Below are 13,221 nucleotides of genomic sequence, written 5' to 3'. Positions count from 1 at the left end.
GTGCTAAGGACAGGCAACAAGCAGAAGAGACTTATTTGGGCTAAAGAACACAAGGAATGGACATTAGACCAGTGGAAATCTGTGCTTTGGTTTGATGAGTCCAAATTTGAGATCTTTGGTTCCAACCCGCGGTGCTTTGTGCGACGCAGAAAAGGTAAACGGATGGACTCTACATGCCTGGTTCCCATCGTGAAGCATGGAGGAGGAAGTGTGATGGTGTGGGGGTGCTTTGCTGGTGTCACTGTTGGGGATTTATTCAAAATTGAAGGCATGCTGAACCAGGATGGCTACCACTGCATCTTGCAGCGGCATGCTATTCCATCATGTTTGAGTTTAGTTGGACCATCATTTATTTTTCAACAGGACAATGAACCCAAACACACCTCCAGGCTGTGTAAAGGCTATTTGACCAAGAAGGAGAGTGATGGGGTGCTACGCCAGATGACCTGGCCTCCACAGTCACCAGACCTGAACCCAATCGAGATGGTTTCGGTTGAGCTGGACCGCAGAGTGAAGGCAAAAGGGCCAACAAGTGCTAAGCATCTCTGGGAACTCCTTCAAGATTGTTGGACGACCATTTCCAGTGACTACCTCTTGAAGCTCATCAAGAGAATAACAAGAGTGTGCAAAGCAGTCATCAAAGCAAAAGGTGGCTACTTTGAAGAATCTAGAATATAAGACATATTTTCAGTTGTTTCACACTTTTTTGTTAAGTATATAATTCCACATGTGTTAATTCATAGTTTTGATGCCTTCAGTGTGAATGTACAAATTTCAAAGTCATGAAAATACAGAAAAATCTTTAAATGAGAAGATGTGTCCAAACTTTTGGTCTGTACTGTACATCAATATTTCCATGTAAATCCCACAAAAATGCGATACAGATGATACTCCAGATGGAACTGTTTGGCACCCACATGGGGGCACTACACTATTCCTTGGTACTAAGAAATAATCACCCTCAATGCCTGCTGTGAAGAGACAAATTGTTAATAGTTAGTAGGGGCTGGGTATTCCGCTGGGGGCTGATATTGGTAGCCTGGGAAGCTCCGTGGGTATTGCCCCCTTCCCAGGCTTCAAACATCTGCCCCAGCCGTCTGCTTAACCTCCGCTAGAGACTAAAATTACGGGGAACCCCACGCCAATTTTTTTTTAAATAAATCCTTTATTTTAACACTAAATGACAAGTACAGTAATCAACACTATCACTGTACTTCATATATATGTGACTGACATGTTTCTATCTATCTAATCTATGTATGATTCTCTATTCCTTCTATTCTAAATTGTCGGGTACTGCTGCTGAATTGCCGGCCGGTTTTCTTAAAGAGACGGTGCATGAAAACACTATTATTTTTTTATATAAATCCTTTACACTAAATGACAAGTACAGTAACCAACACTGTCACTGTACTTCATATATATGTGACTGACATGTTTCTATCTATCTAATCTATGTGTGAAGCTCTATTCTTTCTGTTCTAAATTGTCAGGTACAGATGCTGAATTGCCGGCCGGCTTTTTTAAAGAGACGGTGCATGAAAACACTATTATTTTTTTAATAAATCCTTTACACTAAATGACAAGTACAGTAAGCAACACTGTCACTGTACTTCATATATATGTGACTGACATGTTTCTATCTATCTAATCTATGTGTGAAGCTCTATTCTTTCTGTTGTAAATTGTCGGGTACCGGTGTATGCCGCTGCTGAATTGCCGGCTTTTCGCATAATACATTCTACATTATTCTTAGTTGTTTTACTTCATGTAGAATTAACCTACAAGGAAAGAAAGGGTTTATTTTTATTCCGATATTAGTGTCCCATTGACTTGCATTGGTTTCCGGTATCGGAATCGGCGATATCCGATACTTTTTGAGTATCGGTCCGATCCAATCCGATACGATATTTCCTGATATCGGAAGGTATCGCTCAACACTAACTATTACTGAACATGAGTCAACAGTGTGATGCAGCAGCAAAAAAGGCAAATACAATTCTGGGATGTATTAACAGAAGCATACAGTCTAGATCACGTGAAGTCATTATCGGTCTTTACTCCTCTTTGGTCAGACCTCATCTGGAATACTGTGTACAGTTTTGGGCACCACATTTTAAAAAAGACATAGACAAACTGGAGCAAGTTCAGAGAAGAGCGACCAGAATGGTGACTGGTCTGCAAACCATGTCCTATGAGGAACTGTTGCAGGATTTGGGAATGTTTAGCTTGCAAAAAAGAAGACTGAGAGGAGACTTAATAGCTGTCTACAAATATGTCAAGGGCTGTCACATTGTAGAAGGATCATCTTTATTCTCATTTGCACAAGGAAAGACTAGAAGCAATGGGATGAAACTAAATGGGAGGAGACACAGATTAGATATTAGAAAAAACTTTTTGACAGTTAGGGTGATTAATGAGTGGAACAGGCTGCCACGAGAGGTGGTGAGTTCTCCTTTAATGGACGTCTTCAAACAGAGGCTGGACAGACATCTGTCTGAGATGATCTAGTGAATCCTGCTTTGAGCAGGGGGTTGGACCAGATGACCCAGGAGGTCCCTTCCAACTCTACCATTCTATGATTCTATGATTCTATGAAATTGGTGGTTGTTAAGGGGTTAATGGAATTTCACAAAATAGTGGCATGTTAAATAATCACTTCCATCTTTTTTTATTAGTACAATATTAAACAATTTCACAATTTTCTATAAATGTGTATTACGTAATTGAACTCAATTAATATGTAAAGCTTTCATTTCCTTTTGAATCAATGTGTAATTTAATTTATTGTATTCATTTTTTTCTCTTTTTGTCATTATGTTACATTGTTTAATCTCAGTCAATTATTTTCTTGAAATATCATCCAGCCTAAGGGATTAATTATAGGAAAAACAAAGTATGCTTTACGTTTTTGTACAAAGTGTTCACGAATTCATGATTTTCTAAGATATTTTAGTTTTTTAATACTTACCCTGCAACATGATTCTTAACTCGTTCTGGACCAAGGTTATTTTGCATGGCAAAGCCTGGCCCTTATGACAAATCATTTTTTCTATTTTATTTCACATTCCAGGAGCCATACTTATTTATATTTTTCCATGAAAGCAGCCATATAATAACATATTTTTCTAGGGGGGGCGTGAATTGTTTTTTTAAGAGGCATCATTTTGAGATACATACAGTATATCTTATTAATAAACTTTTATTAACTCTTTATGAATCAGTATAGAAAGCAAAACAGCAATTCTGTCAGTTTTTTTCCATAATGCAAAAATAATTATATTTTACAATTCTCCATAATCAGAGTTGTCTAAGGATATTTTTTTTAACAATCTGTAGCCTATATTGGTAGCATTTTGTCATACAGTACTTACACTATTTTGATTTTGGACATTTTGTTCACTTTTATTACACTCTTTGGGAGGCAAAATGAACAAAACAGCAATGCAATATTTCCTTTATTTTTCAAGCATCAATCACCAATAGGTATTATTGACATGTTATCTTTATTCTGTTGGATAATAATAATAATAATAATAACAATAATAGCGACTAAAATCCTCTTCCGGATCTTTAATCTCCATGGCCGCTTCTTATGCGAGTATGCCTCAGTAATGCACAGTGGTGTTGTGAGATCATAACGTGTGTCTCTAAGGAATACTGTTAAATACTGAAGAAAAAGAATAGGACCTATGTCATCATATCAGAAGAGAAGAAGATACTGGAGTCACAGGAAGAGATCAGATAACCAGGCAGTGGGACTAGTAACCGGGGAGGAGAATATACTGTATATTTTTAATTCATTCCTGACCCATAGTAAGTAAGCACTTTTCTTCATCGACCTAAAGCAAAAAGCTAAAAAAATTGGATTCAAGTGAACTTTTTTTTAAATTTAAGTCGACATTGATTTGACTTGAATCAATTCTCTCGTCTCCACTTAACAAGTATTTATTAACCCAAAATGAACTGTTTAGACATATAGTGCCCATGTTCTGTATATTATCAGCAAACAAAATATGGCATCATAGATGAATTTCCATTATCATAATTTACAGAAAGGCATCAATAAAATATAAATTATCATGCAGTATGTACTCATCCATGCATGGCAAATATTTTATGAGCGTCAATATGTTTTGATTATATTACAGTAAAATTAGATACTTGCATTTAAAAGGTATATTTCTTTCATTTCAAAATTTTATATTTTATTTAATTATTCTTTTGAACCTACACATCAAGCTATATTCTGTGACAAAACACTGGGAAATTAACAAATGCAAAAAGCTTGTGTAGAATTTTATTCCCTCAAGGTTCAATGTATGAATTAATGAATTGACTTACATAAGACCAGGGAAAGTTGTACAATAGCTAGTCTAAGGACAAAGAAAAGCTAAGAGGAGGCACAGACTGATGTGGAGAACAGTACATGATTACAGAAAGAAGAAAAAACCTTTGTCAAGGAGAAGAATCCTCAAGACACCCATTAATTTAATTCAGTGAAAAAGAATACCGCTTAATTGTAAAAAGAGGAAGGGTTTGAAACATAGCTATTTAGTCAGTGGTAACTTGTAAAACTATGGAAGTGTAACCATACAAAATATCAAAGACGTGCTGATTAAACAAGGGATTTAGCTATCTTTAAATAATATAAAAGCAAAGAAGAATAAATACAATTATATATTATGTTTGTACTTTTCTTTAAATGATTTTAATGTTAAACTTCACTTTTCTTCACATTGGATATAACTAAATCAGCTGTAGTTTCTTGGAAATTATTGATAAGGATGTTCATCTGTAATTATTTGTGTCTACTTAAAATGTTCAGTATATAATACTGTTTTGCTTAGCTTATAGGTGTTGTCCAGTACTGGGATATTTATGGCTTATTCAATGGTAAACAGAAGCGTATATAAGACTCTAATATCCCAGTGCAAATTCAGCATACCATACAAAACAATCTACACTTTGTTATGCAAGTAAATATGCCCTTGTGTGGTTTTCAAGTAGAAAAACTACAAATGAGATACTGTTAGTGTAGAGAGGGAGGTGTCAGTGTGGACATGTGAGGCAAGTCTATGTGGGTATTTAAATTTGGTCAAAACTGTGGTCATCTGTTTCTCTTCCCTATGATTCTGCCTTTTTAATAATGGACAGAGTCATAGTGGTATGAAAGTACATACCCACAGAGCTGAAATAAATTAAATGCCCAGTTAAATGATAAGAAATTTAAAAAGTGACCAATAGAGATAAGTGGATCAATTTCTCTCTCTTACTCTCTTCTTAAATGAAGAATCTACAGCTTTTTACCAAGCCTTCCAAAATGTAACTTTATTCTGGAACCAGCAATAGGTTTACTATTTGCAAAATGAAGAAACACAGGTTTTTTTCCTAGACATCCAAAAATTATCCTTTTTTTGAAAGCAGAGCCCAGTTTGCTGTTCAAAAGTGAAGAAGCAATGGCTTTTTAAAAGAAGGTATGGAAAAATTATCCCTTATGTGAGAGTAATTTCAGGTTTATTTGCACTGAACAGGAAGCGCTTCCTAACAGCAGTACAGTATAGCAAATATAACATGATTGACAAGCAGGAGATGTTTGTGGCCATTGATTAATAGTGGCAGTGGATGTGGCCGAGGAAGCAACCTCACAATACAGAAAATAATGAGGTAGGCAAGGAAATGCTTGCAAGTGTAGGACCAGCACTGGTAACTCCAGCAGTCCTCTGCAGTGGGCAGGCAGAAGAAGTATAACTGGTGTGGCTGTCTATTGGCAGTGACAGTAGCAGCAGAAGTCACAAAGTCACAGAGTATAGAATAGGACAAGGCAGACAAAGATATATTTGTGTATGGTCAGCACTGACAGCCCCTAAAGCTGTATCACAGTTTAGATATAACCTAATGGACAAGCAGGTTATGGTTCATTGAACAAGGGGCATCTGAAATGGTAGCAGCAGAACAGTGCAGACCACAATGAACAGAGAGATGTTACCGCTGATCTAATTGTTGGCATTAGTCATAGGTGAATGAAAAATTAATCGAAAAGTCACCAGCAATGATGAATACTCTTTCTGACAGTGTACACTTATGGCAAACTGAAACAGTACTTGTCACTGCTCTAATCTGGGACTCAGGACACCAGTCAAAGAGAGGACACAGTCCGGGAAGTGCTCTTCTACTTAACTAACCTCGCTCCCCAAAGTTGGTGCTTTTCCTGAACAATTAACTGTTTACTAACCTGTATGCCCCAGCAGTCTCTTGCTAGGGAAACTTCACCTTTCACCTACTTAACTTCAGTCACCATCTTCTAACAGTATGCACTGAACTTCCTATATCTTGCACTGTACCTTATGTCCTAAATCAGTGTTTCCCAAACTCCGGTCCTCACGGCACTCAACAGATCATGTTTTCAGGATTTCCCTAGTATTGCACAGGTGATAGAATAATTATTAAGACATCAGAAATGGCAACAGGTTATCTCTTCTTTGCAAAACTATAGAAATCCTGAAAACAAGATCTGTTGGGGTCCGTGAGAACCGGAGTTTGGGAAACACTGTCCTAAACCTTAACCCTATACTTTCCCTATACCTAATACATCAATACATTGAACATTTATCACAACAAATTAGGAGAACCACATCACTTAGTACTTACAGTGGGGAAAATAAATATTTGATCCTTTGCCGATTTTGCAAGTTTTCCCACCTACAAAGAATGAAGAGGTCGGTAGTTAGTATTGTAGATACACTTCAACTGTGAGAGACAGAAACTAAAAATAAAAACCTGAAAATCATATTGTATGTTTTTTAAATAATTAAATTGCGTTTTAATGCATGACATAAGTATTTGATCACCTACAAACCAACAAGAATTCTGGCTCTCACAGACCTGTTAATTATTCTTTAAGAAGCCCTCCTCCTCTGCACTCATTGCCTGTATTAATTGCACCTGTTTGAACATGCCATCTATATAAAAGACACCTGTCCACACACTCAGTCAATCACAATCCAACCTCTCCACCAAGGCCAAGACCTAAGAATAGGCATTTTCCATCATTTATCCCCTCTAAATAACCCTGTTAAGTGTTTCAATCTCATCTCTTAAAGGTATCTGACTCGACCCCTGGGCCGTGGGGCACTAGGGAACGGGCTTCAGGGCAATGCTGGGAGTAGTAGTGGCGACCCGGTCCCGTGGCTCAGGGTGGTCAGACCAGTGGCAGCCTTTTATATGTTTTAGGTAATGTCTGACTAGGCCACCCGTGGATTGCGGTCAGGGAGGTCCGCCGCTGCTAGGCAGACCGCTGAGGCTGGTGTTGGGGATGCAGCAGGGAATAGTACAACTCCCCACGGGAGGAGTGTAGCCTCAAGGCAGTGTAATAGGATGTTGGAGGTGATGGTGCAGGCGCCGCAGTAATCGCACAGAGTCCAATAATGCAGTCCAGGGTCTTTTACTGCAGAACTTATCACAGACCCACCCGGAGTACAGGGTAGGAATGGACCTTGGTGTCTGAGGGCATTTGGGTGAGCTCCACTGGCCAGAGTGAGTGGGTAGGCCTACCGTTCTCTCTCTGCCCTTGCTGACTATCTCCCCCTTTAGTGGTATGATAGCCCACATCCCTGAGCTTGCCGTGTACTACGCCTGTATGGCTTGCGTCTCGGGCCTTAGGTACCTGTAGCTTCTCCGTGCTGTACCGGTCCCTCTGTGTGGCGGAGCCTCCAGGCTTCTTAGGCCAAGGGACCTGAAATCCCTTGCGGGTTGGTTATCTGCTGCAGGACCTGCAACCCTGACAGCCTCGGACCCCAGTGTCCGGTTGTGTAGTCTCTCTCTGCCAGGACCGGCTGTCGTCGCCTCTGTCCCTGGCTTTCTGTCCCTCCTTTGCCTCCTGGACTCCTCAGCTGCGACTGACCTGTCCCTCTCTTCTGGGAACCCTTCTGGATGCTTCAGAAGTGGGTCCTGGTCTCCCTAACCCTGCCCTCATTACCAGTTTTTATAGGGGCAGCCGGCTCCCCCTACTGGCCTGGGACATGAGGTACATGCAAATGGTCCATGACCAGAGAACCTCCCTCCTGCTTTCAGACACTGCCTTACAAGTTTGTGGCATCCAGGCCTGGGGTGACACATTCCCCCCTAGGAAAGCTTAGTACTCCGGGACTAAACAAGAAGCACGATACAGGGTATAAATTATAACATAAACATAACAGAGAAGAAAACAACAAACAAAACCACATATTGAGTTCTTTAGGTCACAGTATGGCCTGTGACCGGGTGTCCATTTCACCCAATAAGGCGAAGTCTCAACCGGTGCGGGGACCTGTCCAAAGCAAACCCGAAACGTTGGCCCTGGGCGTGGCTGCAAGGTGAAGCAAACTACTTTGGACCACTCGGGACCACGCCAGACAGGTTTTTCTTCCGTGGCCGTCTTCGCAAGAGGCAGCAAGTGCAACTATTTATAAGGTAGTTCCGGTTATCCAAAGTTCATAACCTGTCAGTCCATATATCTAGAAAAACTGGAGAAAACACTATTAGTTACAGGTAACAAACATATTACATATATACATGGTACATTTAGATCTTGTACCTATATCCTCCAGCGAGCTGGTGTTTGACCCCTAGTGCTCCTGGTTGACCTCCTTAACCCACTGTCTGGTGGTGGACCAATCTGGCTTTCCCCACTATCATTGAGGGTACTGCTACTAGCTGGGTGTACAGGCAGGGCGGGCAGCTGTCTGCGGGTCCTTTGGTTTACCGCAGGCATGGCAGGCTCACTGTCAGCAGAGGGTTGCCTCTCCTGGGCTGCTGGCGTGGGTTCTTCCGCCTCTGCAGCTGCTTGCTCTTCTTGTTCTTCCAGTCTTCCTGTAGGCTCCTGCTGTGTAGGCTGAAGGAAGTGTAGGACGGGTACCAGTATTGCGCCATTTATCTGAGTCCAGGTCCGGGGGAACTCTCCGAGAACTGTGCTGATCATCTCTTCCTTGTCCTCTGCGGGTTCAAGGTCATCTTGATCTTCATTTGGACTCTGTAGTTGCTCGGGGCACTGTTTTAGGTGGTCTCTGGAGATGGTGCTAGTGGTTTCTCATCCATCCTTGGTGATCACACATACCTTTGGGTTGTTGTGGTCGGACTGCAGTACTGTGTACGGGTCTCTCTCCCACTGGTCATCCGGCATGTGTAAACTTCTCTTCCGCTTCAGGACCTGCTCACCGGGTTCCAGGGGACCAGCAGGAGCGTGTTGGTTGAAGAGCCTCTCTTGCTTTTCTCTCGCTTGAGCCAGACTCCTCTCCACACTCTCCTGTACCTTCTTGTACTGTAGCCGCCGTTCCGTATCCCAGTCCGCGTCTGGGGAGGTGTCCTCAGGTGTCAGGACTCCCATTTCCAGGTCGATCGGCAGCTTACCTGGTCTTGCTCGCATCAGGTAAGCCAGCGTGCAATTTGTAGCATTCACCGGGATATGGTTGTACAAGTCAATCAGGTCTGGCAGCTTCTCCGGCCACAGGCTGCGTTCTTCCAGGGGTAACGTCTTGAGGAGATCAATGACGATATTGTTCATCTTCTCACACAGCCCGTTGGTTTGCGGGTGGTAAGGCGTTGTCCGAATCTTCCTACAGCCGTAGAGGTTGCAGAACTCCTGGAATACTTCAGCCTCAAATGCTGGACCTTGATCTGTCAAGACCTCTTCCCGATACCCATGTGGACGGCAGAAGTGTTGCTGGAAGGCTCTGGCCGCTGTTTGGGCTGTCAGGTCTTTAACAGGAACCACTACCAGGAACCGGGAGTAATGGTTCACAATTGTCAGGGCATAGACATAGCCCGACCGGCTTGGAGCCAATTTCACATGGTCCAGAGCTACCAGCTCAAGAGGATGCCTGGTGACGATGGGCCTCAAGGGTGTCTGCTGGCTGGTACGGTCCTTCCTTCTGAGGTGACATGGGCCGCAGTCCCTGATCTATTTCTCGATGGCCCTTCTCATGCCGACCCAGTAGAACCGCTCTCTCAGTAGGAACTCCAATTTGTTCCACCCGAAGTGTCCTGCTCTGTCATGGTAGGCCTCCAGGATCATTGCTGCATCTCTCCTTGGGACCACTATCTGCCAGGTTAGCTCGTGCGTCCGGTGGTTGACCAGCCTTCTGCACAGCTTACCCTCATAGAGGAATAGCCTGCTTTTCTCCTTCCATATCTGCTTGGCTTCCTCTGGAGTGTCCGGGCCAGGGCTAGCATCTTCCAGGGTTAACATGTCTTTCACCAGGTGTATTGCAGGGTCGCTATCTTGCATTTCAGCCCAGCCGTGGTGGGGTAAGGGATTGAACATGACGGTGGTTAAGTCTTTGTCTCTTACCCGGTGAGAATGCTGAGTGGTCACCCTACCGGTGGAAAGCAGGGAGCTCTATTTCCTCCAGCTCTTCCGAGTCGTCTTCTCCTTCAGGTAGGTGGGGCATTCTTGATAGGGCGTCTGCGTTGACGTTGGTTCTGCCCACCCGGTATTTGATTGTGAAGTCATAATTAGTGTTGAGCCACCCCCGTAGTGTTCAAGTTCGGTTCGGTTCGTTCGAAAACCGTTAAAACCAATGGCAGGCAAACAAAAACACATAGAAACACATAGAAAACACCTTCAAAGGTGTCCAAAACCTGACAAACTGAACAGAAGACACAACTAACACATGGAAAAGTGACAAGTACATATAGTCATGTGAAAAGAAAAGAGGTGGAGGAGTAAAAGGAGGGGGAGACACAGATATAGGCATGTCATGCCCTTCTAAAACCAAAAAAGTGCGAAGCCGACACGGCCAATCCGTTCCTGCCCGTGCGACCTCCGTGTCTCTGGCTTTGTGCCAGAGCTGCGGTGGACCCTGACGGCCAGCCCCCCTCTCCCAATACTGGTGCCTGTCCGCTGGTGGGTCGAGCGAGCCCCCCTGTGGTGGAGGCAGGTCTAAGCTTTTTAATTTAAATTGTCTCTCTAATTTGAATGAATACACCTTAGATCCTTTTACAAGGATCTATTGGAGGGCAAGTGTCATGCCAGCAGCCGCGTAATTCCAGCTCCAGTAGCGTCCACTAAAGCTGCTGCAGTTAAAAAGCTTTCATAAGGATCGAGCTCGGCGGTCCACCGCAAGGCGTCCTACCGCCAGTCCCAGCCCCTATGCCTTGGGGTGCCTCCTGATGCTCTTCACTGAGTATTCCGGGGTCCCAAAGCATTTCCTTTGAAAAAATTAAGTGTCCAAACTACAGGTGGTGTAGCTTGCTTATCAGCTGGGATAATCCGCTGACTAGCAGACACTGCTACTAGGCACAAAGTATTTCCTGGGCTAGATACAGTTAAAAATTTGTAATTAGATACTCTCATTGGATGCTGAGAAAGCATTCCATAGAGTCTCCTGGCATGCCATATATTATTCTCTTAAAAAGCTTGGGGTAGGGGTCTAGGGGACCCTTTTATAGCCAAAATCACGGCCCTGTATCGCAATACGTCACCTAGGCTGAAGATAAATGGAACTGTAGCACCCCGAGGGCTCGGATGCTACAGAGTTATTGCACCTCACCCAGAGGTGTGATATCTCACCTTCAGGTAAGGATGGAGTGTGGATCAGGACCCCGACACCTGCATGCATTACACCACATTGCCGTGGGGCAGGGCGACCAATATGCCCCTGAGTTGGGCACGACAGTCCCTGTCCCTGGCTGGAGTGGGGGGAGAGAACACCGAGGATGGGGAACCCTGTAGTGCAGGAGCAGGGAGGAAGCAGTTCCTTGGTGCATTGAGAAAGGAGTATAAAAGGTGGGCACCATCTTAGTTCAGTGCAGAGAAGTCTGAGCAGAAGCGACAGGGAGCAGGGGCTCTGCATGAGCTCTGCTCCGGAGGCGGGCCTAGTAACAGAGGCCCAGGCCTGGAAGAGGGAGAAGGAAGGAAGAGGAGCGGAGAAGGCTCCAGGAACAAGGAACGAAGGGATCCCAGGGGTGTGGACGGGCGAGTCGCCACTGCACGCCCGAATCCACCTGCGTGGAGGGGTCAGGCCAAAGGTGGAGACCGGTCCCCGAAACTAGTGGAGGCGGAAAACGACCCTCAGCTTGAAACCATAGCCTGTGACATTTTATGTGGCGCAGCCCCTCGCTACACCCGCTAGGAAGGCACCACATAGGGTCAGGGAACTGGCGCCAAGTTTACCAAGAGGAGGCCCGAGGCTGCTGGACAGAAGAGTTAGTAAGAAAGGCCAGACAAAGGACACTCATAGGGGGTCCTGTGAAGCGCTCCAAAGTTATCTGGGAGTTGTCTGAGCCCCTCACCTGGTGAGCACAGTACGACGTGGGCAGCCGTTACCTGCAGAAGTGGTCTGGATATTAAGATCTGTGAGTAAAGGCCCTGGACTGCATCACTGATGTTATCTTAATTTTGGGCCCTTTATTGAACAACTCCATACAGACCACGGTTGGCAATTTAGAACTGTAAGATTCACTACATGAACCACTGGTGTTTTGTTTAAAAGCACATGTACACTGTGTTCCAAATTATTATGCAAAAAGTGTTTAGGAGTGATAAGTAGAGATGAGCGTTGTTCGACTAGAACTGTTCGCCAATCTCAAATTCGAGCTGTTTTGGGCGGTGTTCGAGTTGTTCGACGAACCCGAACGATTTGCAAAAAATTCGGCTGTTCGAGGTTATGTTCGATAACTGTTCGTGCACCAAAAGCGTGTCCTGCATGTCTGGCGCTATTTAGAGCACCAATCATGCAGGGATTGTCTGCCACTCACTGTAATGCCACAGCCATGGTGGTTGTGGCATTACAGTGATTGCCCAAATCGATGGGAACAGTGCCAACAGTGAAACATGAAAAGCCGGCAATTCAGCAGCGGCATACACCTGTACCCGACAATTTAGAACCGAAAGAATAGAGCTTCACACATAGATTAGATAGATATAAACATGTCAGCCACATATATACGAAGTACAGTGAAAGTGCTGCTTACTGTACTTGTCATTTAGTGTAAAGGATTTATCAAAAAAAATAATAGTGTTTTCATGCACCGTCTCTTTAAAAAAGCCGGCCGGCAATTCAGCAGCGGTACCCGACAATTTATAACAGACAGAATAGAGCATCATACATAGATTAGATAGATAGAAACATGTCAGCCACATATATACGAAGTACAGTGACAGTGTTGCTTACTGTACTTGTCATTTAGCGTAAAGGATTTATCAAAAAAAAATAATAGTGTTTTCATGCACCGTCTCTTTAA

Source organism: Phyllobates terribilis, unplaced genomic scaffold (assembly GCF_046119375.1).
Source record: "Phyllobates terribilis strain yellow unplaced genomic scaffold, ASM4611937v1 Scaffold_2__4_contigs__length_985480577, whole genome shotgun sequence".
NCBI lineage: Eukaryota > Metazoa > Chordata > Amphibia > Anura > Dendrobatidae > Phyllobates > Phyllobates terribilis.
This window is presented reverse-complemented; position numbering follows the sequence as displayed.